The following is an 8,153-nucleotide window of genomic DNA, read 5'->3' as shown; positions in this document are numbered from 1 at the left end:
TGTTATTTTTCAGAATGTATTTAATTCACTTGAAAGTTGTTAAAGGGGTAAACAATTATAGGTTAAGTTTAATGGCTAAAGTGAGTTTTCGTTACAACTTTAGGGGAGAAAACATATCTTTTTCCAATTCAAAATAAAACTTACTTGTCTTAGAGGCACGATAATACGCTTCTTGAAGATAGTTGGAGTCTCTCCCACGAGCAAACGAAATAATTAATAACAACTCTATCTTTGAGATTCAACTAAGCCACAAAACAAGTAGTATTCAAGATTGTTGCTTTTCTATTCTTGAATTGGTGATCTCAACATTTGATCAATGTCTCTCAAATTATTTTCAAGGGAAAAGTATTTTTAAGTACTTGTCTTTTCAAATAAAAGAAACACTATTTATAGGATAAAAATTTCATGTAAGAGAAGAATATTAATTAAGCAATAGCTAATAGGTTCATGAATATTTTAAAATAAAAAATATCTTTCTTTCAAGACCTAAAACATAAAACTTAATGAATGAATTGTAAAATTCACATTCTTTTTCTTTGTAACTCAATCTTTTAAATGATGCATTTATTTCAAAATTAATTGAAACATAAATAAAAAAAATTTAATCAATGCATTTGTTTCAAGATTGAATGAAACATAAACTTTAACAATAACAATCCCCCGCCTATTTCAAGAAATTTCCTCTTTAAGAAATAAAATTCTTTTGAGACATTAATCTAGCAACATGCATCAATAATAGTGTCTTTTGAACTTGAACCATTAGCTAGTGAAGATTTTCTAAATCATTGACTACTTGATGAACAAATCTTGAACTAAGTGGTTCGTTGAGTGAAGCAGAAAAATACTCCTCGCATATTACTATGTTTCGGTGAAATTTTAATCTTTTGACAAATCTTGCAATCATGTGTCCTGAATTCTTTTGACTAAGTGCTTTAAGATTTTCCTGTTAAAATCTTATTGAAGCGGCTTTCACTTCACACTTAGTGCGGTGAGTTCATTAAGAGTAACTTTGCATACTCTGATCAAATAGTCTATGAATTTCATGAAGAAAAATTAATCTCATCCTTCTTTATAATAAAGTATCGATAAATTTATCAAGAGTTTCTGCACACTTCAATCGAGATCGGTGTATAGACTTATTAAGATACTATAATCTCATACTTCTCTTTTATAGGAATACTGTCAAATCTATTAAGAATTATTATTTACTCATCAGTCTTGTAGATTTATCACAGAAAAAGAATCTCAACTTATACATATCGACTCACTCTCTAGGGAAAAAAGAAAATTTTATTGATGTGCTTCACAATTGTAACTTTACTTTTTTTTCTCTTTGAACCCAAGATTACATCATTAGGTAGGATTACCATAAAGTACAATGAATCTACAACAAGTTTTATTTCCATTCCATTATAAGTTTGCATCACTAATTCCTTGCCTAACCCTTTAGACAAAAAATATGTAAAATTGAGTCTGGACTTCACATATTGAAACGATATTATGCCATCCTCCGATAATCTTCTCACATGATTGTGTTTGAGATGAACTTGTCTTGACTTGCCATTGTAACAATCACTTGAAGTCCGAAATATAGCAAATTTGTTATCACAATAGATAGTTAAAGATGGTATTAGCTTTACCCCATAATGGAATATCTATCAGCATATTCCGCAGCCAATCAGCTTCTTCTCCAGCAGAAGACATACAATAAATTTTGACTTCATTGTTGAGTGAGCAATATATGTCTGCTTGTTTGATCTCCGAGATATTGCTGCTCCAGCCAACGTGAAAATTCAAACAATAATAGATTAAGAGTCATTAGGATAAGAATTTCAAGTAACATCACTATAGCCTTTAAGAACTACTGAAAAGGTATAATAATACAGGCCAACATTAATTATATCCTTCAGATACCTTAAAATACGAATTGAAACATTTCAATGCTCAATTTCAAAGCTACCAGTAAACTTGCTCAAAGTTCCTACTGCATAATCAATATCTGACCTGGTACAACACATGACATACATAAAACTCCCAACAATTTGAGAATACGTAATTGATCAAGAATATTACCACAGTTTCGCACTAGTTTGATGCTAGGATCAAATGGTGTAGCAGCAGACTTGTCGTCAAAATGACCAAACCTCTTCAGAACCTTCTCAATATAACTTGATTGAGTAAGCGTCAAACCATTTGTTGATCTTATAATTTTGATGCCTAAAATTGCATAAGCTTCTCCAAGATCTTTCATTTCAAACTGAGAAGCAAGAAAATATTTTGTTTCCTTGACTCTTGCAATATCAGTTTCAAAAATCAACATATCATCTACATAAAGACATATTATATTACCTATTTTTTAAAAAAAATTACTAAATATGCAGATATCTCCACCATTGATTAAGTAGACATTAGAAATCATAATTTTTCTAAATTTCTCATGCCATTACTTTTGAGCTTGTTTTAATCCATAAAGAGATTTAAGAAGCTTACAAACTTTACATTTTTTTTATCAGAAATGACAAATCCTTTTGCTTGTTTCATTGTAGACTTCTTTGTCTAGATCTCCATTTAAGAATACAGTCTTCACATCCATCTAATGAATCACAAGATCATGAATTGCGGCTAAAGCAATCAATAGACGAATAAAGGTCATCCAAGATACAAATGAAAAAGTATCAAAATAATCAATATCTTTCAATTGAGTAAAACCTTTAGCTACCAAGCGAGTTTTATACTTATCCAAAGTACCATCGGCTTTCATTTTCTTCCTAAAAATTCATCGCCAACCAATTGATTTACATTCAAGAGGAAGATCTGATAAAATTCAGGTATTAGTTGACAGAATAAAATGCATTTCATCATCAACAGTTTCATGCCAAAAAGGAGCATCACGTGAAGACATAGCTTTAGCAGGATATTTTTCAACCAAATAAGCTTGAAAATCAGGTTCAAAGTTTGTTAGTTTGGCTGATCTTGAACTACGTCTTGGTTGAGTTTCTTTCAATGGCTCAACTATTTTTCTTTTAAGAGGAGAAATAGAAGAACTTGCATCTTATTCAAAAGAATTTTTTTTCTTGAAAAACATATGCTCAAAAAATTAGCATGTAAAGATTCAATAATTATTTTAGGGCTTGGGGTCTCAAAATTTAAAAATTTATGAGCCTGATTGAATTATAAATAATTAGTAAACACACAATCTACTTCTCTATAGGCAATCTTAATTAAATATTGATCTGAATAATAGAACATGAGCCAAACAATCTTATGCTTTAAAATAATTTGTATTTGACTTTTGATTATTTCAAAGTTCATATGGAGATGCATCATGATTCCTGGAAGTAATTCTATTCAAAATAGACATGCTAAAAGTAAAGACTTTAGTCCATAAATTTTCAGACATATCAGATCCATAAAGCATAGAATAAACCATTTCTATGAAAGTTTTATTTTTTCTTTCTACTACACCGTTTCGCTATGATGTATAGAACATGATCAATTATTTTTCAATGCCTTCTTTTTCACAAAAATAAATTTTAAAATTCGACTTTAAGTACTCTCCACCCTATCAGACTTCCTTGATCCTTTTAAGAATGTAATTACCTTAAATATTATAAGGAGCTTATGGGTATAGATATAAGAAAGAGACACTTAACGAAATACAAAAAGACGAGAATTTGAAAACAAATTATAGTATAGATGAAATAGAAATCATAAAAAACTAATGGAAAGTGTAGCCAGTAGCTCTAAATTTCGTATCACTATTAGTGACAAGTTTTTCTATAAATTCTACACATATTAATAAATTATTTTCATTATTCATCTCTTCATAACCTTTAGTCTGAATACCTATTTTAATATATTTTTTAAATTCTAAAGAATTTATCATATAATCTGGACTACAGTAAAAAAGTCCTCCATTACAGGACATGTCTACTTCTGTTATTCCTATTATAAATCTTTTTGAGTCTAACCATCTATTATCATATATTGAAATGGGTACTTTTGTTTCTAGATTCTTTCTAGATAGTCCTATTAAATCTATTACTATTAGTTCCATATGCATGGGATTCATGTTTGATTTTATAATTTCTTGGAAAAATACTTTATTTTCACCTTGAACTATACACGAAAGGCTGAAACACACTCGAACTTTAGGAGGTTCCTATTACCCCCTGGACTAATTAAAATCATATTTTTAACAACTTTAATGTATACGTGACACATATGTGACACACACATGTGCCTCCGTGGACCCTTCAGTGTGTTGTGCCACGTATGTGCCATGTAGGCACTAAGATTGTCAAAAATATGATTTTAATTAGTTCAAGAGGTAATGGGACCCTCCTAAAGTTCGGGTGTGTCTCAACCTTTTCGCCTATAGTTCAAGATTGAAATAGAGCATTTTCTCTAATTTCTTTTAAAGAGTCTGAACTTATTAGATATATGCTACTACTATTTGTCACACCCCTATTTTTATCGCATCTGACCTCGCTAAGGCGTTGGTTTTGAGAAAATGAATTTTTTCAATTAAAGTAACGTTTTGAAAAGGGACTAATTATTTTACAGAGTCGTCACTTGAAATTGAATTTGGGTGTTTCAAATCACCTTATTGAATCCCTATTCAAAAGGAAATGACTCTTAATTTTTGGTCTGCGATCTAGAAATCCGTATAAGGAATTTTATTGATCGAGGGAAGGTGTGAGGCACCCCTTGAGTCCCATAGTTCTAGCACGATCGCTTTAATGACTTACGTCTGGCTTAAATTAATCTCTTGGATACATAATATTTGTTGGCCTAAAAGTTACTTACATCCCACTTTTATTAATTTTAAATTATTTAATTATATTAATGTGTGGCTTGCCAGTAGCAGTATTTTTCGGTCATACCACAAGTTTTGATACATTTCTCGTGCCTTTGAGGGATTTATGAGTCGTCTCCATTTTCCTAGTCTAAATAAGCACCTAACAGGTTTAAAATCTACCCAACCCAATTCAATCGGCTTCAAATGGTATGTTTATTTTATTATAACGAACGGTCGATAGCAGTGCTTTCCGACTTCATCGTTAATTATCACTTATATATTGAACTTTTAATTTACTACAGGTCAAGAACCTAAATTCATTCTTATACGAATTATTCACTTCGCTCTTTTGATAGTATTTCATTCCTAAAAGGAATCTTAACAATCAATGAAGAGTTAATGTTTTGCCTAATTTTTTATTCACTTAAATCATCAGAGGGTTTAAATGAAAACAAATTATTCAACTATTTATTCACGTTTTAGTTTAACTTCTCTTTACTATTTGTACTCAACTTAAAATCTAATCTTTAAGTTTTAAATAAACTCAATTATAACGACTTAAAACTCGATGGTCATTATATTATATGAAAGTAACAATATATTTCAGCACTGAACATAAAATCAGATGAATCAAATAAAATGCATTAACTCAATAACTAATCAATGTAAATTCGAAAAAAAAAATGTATGAAGGGAAAGAGTGGACCTTAAACAGAAGATTTCTTTACAAATTATTTCATATTACTGTATATCCTTTATTAAATTTAATATATGAATCAACTTTTGCTCACTATTACAAATTACACAGTGTGCGTTAGTATCAACATTAAAAATAATAATTTTTCTTATCAACCTAAGGACAAGTGATTTAACTTAAACATGCAAAAACATATCATCTGTTTCGACCACTTTAATATGAATCTGACTATATAAAATTATGAGAATACATATACTATAAATATTAACAGTTAAGCACATGACACTTGAGCAACTTCATTATATAAGAATCAAGTTTTATATAAACATGAAATTGAATTGCAGGATTGATGGTTACCTCTTGTGTAAAATAATTTCCCAAAAAAAAAAAAAGCTTCGAATCAAACCTCAATCTCCAACTTATTGTCCCCTTTGTTCTCTCAATTTTCTTTTTTTTTTTCTTTTTTGTTTGCCTTTGGATTCACTACTTTTTGCTTCTTTTACTTTTTTTAATCTTGTTTTTGGATTTTGCCCGTGTGTATTTGGAACAAAAAGTGTTGGGACTTATTTTCTTCTTTTTCTCTTACTTTTTTTTTTGCCTCGTTGTTTCCCTCATTCTCTCTATCTTTTTTTTTTTTCTCTTTTTCTGTTGTGTGTGTTTATATATTGGTCTATGTATGTACGTTTGTTGTGTGAGTTGAATTTGGGAGAGGTTGAGAGACGTGTGTGTGGAGAGAGTAGGAGAGAACGTGAAGTGTGGGAGTAGTTTAGGTTTCTCTTTTTTCTTTTTCCAAATTAATATTTAAAATAAAAATAAAAATACATAATAAAAAAAATTATTTAAAACTAATACAATACAAGTAAGTTAAAAGCGTGTTTACGAAATATTAATATCACTAAATTATTTATTAAACGTTAAAAAGAAGAAAACAAATATAATTTTAAAAAAAAATTACTTAAAATAAATAAATAAACAATAAAATAAAAATTTATTTAAAAATTTAACTCTATTTTTAAAGTTTTTAAAATTTTTAAAATAAATTTTATAAAAATAAGATAAACTTAAAATATCTAATTTTGATCCTAAAAAAAACAAATTGAACAATAAAATGATGAAAAACACTTAGATTTGATAAACAATTAGGTGTTTACACTATTTTCTCTAATAACAAACATTTGTTATGAATATTTTAAAACAAAAAATTTCTTTCTTTCAACAAACTAAGACCCTAATACGTAAAATTTAATCAATGAATTGTAAAATTCACAATCATTTTTTTATAACTCAAAATCTTTTAAGTGTTCGATGCATTTGTTTCAAAACTAATTGAAACATAAATCAAAAAATTTTTAAACTATGCATTTATTTCAAAATTGATTGAAACATAAACTTTAACAATAACACATCAACACACTTTCAAACAAATATCACAATTTTCATGGCCAAATGCCCCCCAAATATATTGTTGAGGCTCAGATGTGCAAAGAGATCGAGGCACAAAGAGAGACAACCACGCCATGGCTGCAAAATTGCCAAGCCAAGATACGGGTCGAATAGTCCTCATGCCCGACCCGGTTAGCCCAGAATCCGAATACATCATCATCATCATCATCGCCTCTAATCATACACATCCAAAAAGAAAAAAGAATAGAAAATCAGCAAACAGGCATTTGGCAAATTAAAGTTGTTAACGTAGAAAATTGGAAGTTGAGTAATATGGTTGTATACTAGTATATGCATGTTTTCCCTGTTGAATGATTCAAGAATTTCCTGGAAATTAAACATGAATCACAAGGGTTGTTGCTTTACTTTTTTTTTATTGGAAAAATCATAGGCTAAACAAAGAGGGGCAACCACCCTTGTAAAGAAAAATACCTAAAGAGTCTCTTTGTTTTGCCTCATTCTCTTACTTACTGGGCTAACCTTTGCTTTGCTGGGAAAATTATTCTCCACCCTTCACGTGTCATTTGTTTTCTTGTTATTATATGTACACTGGAAGAATCTAGAGGGGTTATGTGACTTTTACTGAGAAAAAAATATGGTGGATGTATGTGTATTTGGAACAAATTTCTAAGTCATTTCTTTGGATACTCAGAGAAACAGTGAACAGCGTGTGGGACAATGGAACTTGTCCACCAGTAATATTCTAATGGAATGTTTGGTAGTAGACTAATGGCTTGTTTAGTACCATAGATAAAAATAAGGAATAATGAACTCATTTTATGTTTAGTTAGAGTTAAAATACAACTACAACAAATTCAATATATTCCCACTACGTAGTGGGATCTGAGGAGGATAAGATGTACGTAATTCATATTATTATTTTCGAAAAAGTAGAAAGGTGTTTTTGATAGACCTCTAATTCAAGACAAGGAATAATAAATAAATTTGTAATAAAACATGAAATAAGATGACATAAAATAAATACAACATCCACAAGGAATAGTAAACAAAAATAGTAACCAAATTCATAATAAAATATGAAACAAGATGATATAACAAGAATAATATACCCACCAAGTAATACCCTATACTAACGATCCAAAATGACTCTAGCCTTCTATTCTAATCCGCGTCCTCCAAATTTTTTATCTAGGGTCATGTCCTTAGTAAGTTGTAACTGCTTCATGTCCCGCCTAATCACCTCTCTCTAGT

General features: G+C 29.6%; 1 long non-coding RNA gene across 1 annotated transcript; it reads right to left on the bottom strand.

Annotated features, from left to right (window-relative positions):
- Window positions 1-1,272: 1,272 nt before the first annotated feature.
- On the bottom strand, window positions 1,273-7,678 carry LOC124899998. Its single transcript, XR_007057546.1, has 2 exons — window positions 1,915-7,678; window positions 1,273-1,771 (listed from the first exon to the last, which is right to left on the bottom strand). It is a non-coding gene; the product is annotated as an uncharacterized LOC124899998 (long non-coding RNA).
- Window positions 7,679-8,153: the final 475 nt, after the last annotated feature.

The sequence above is a fragment of the Capsicum annuum genome, chromosome 7 (genome assembly GCF_002878395.1).
Source record: "Capsicum annuum cultivar UCD-10X-F1 chromosome 7, UCD10Xv1.1, whole genome shotgun sequence".
Taxonomy (NCBI): Eukaryota; Viridiplantae; Streptophyta; class Magnoliopsida; order Solanales; family Solanaceae; genus Capsicum; species Capsicum annuum.
This window is presented reverse-complemented; position numbering and strand designations above follow the sequence as displayed.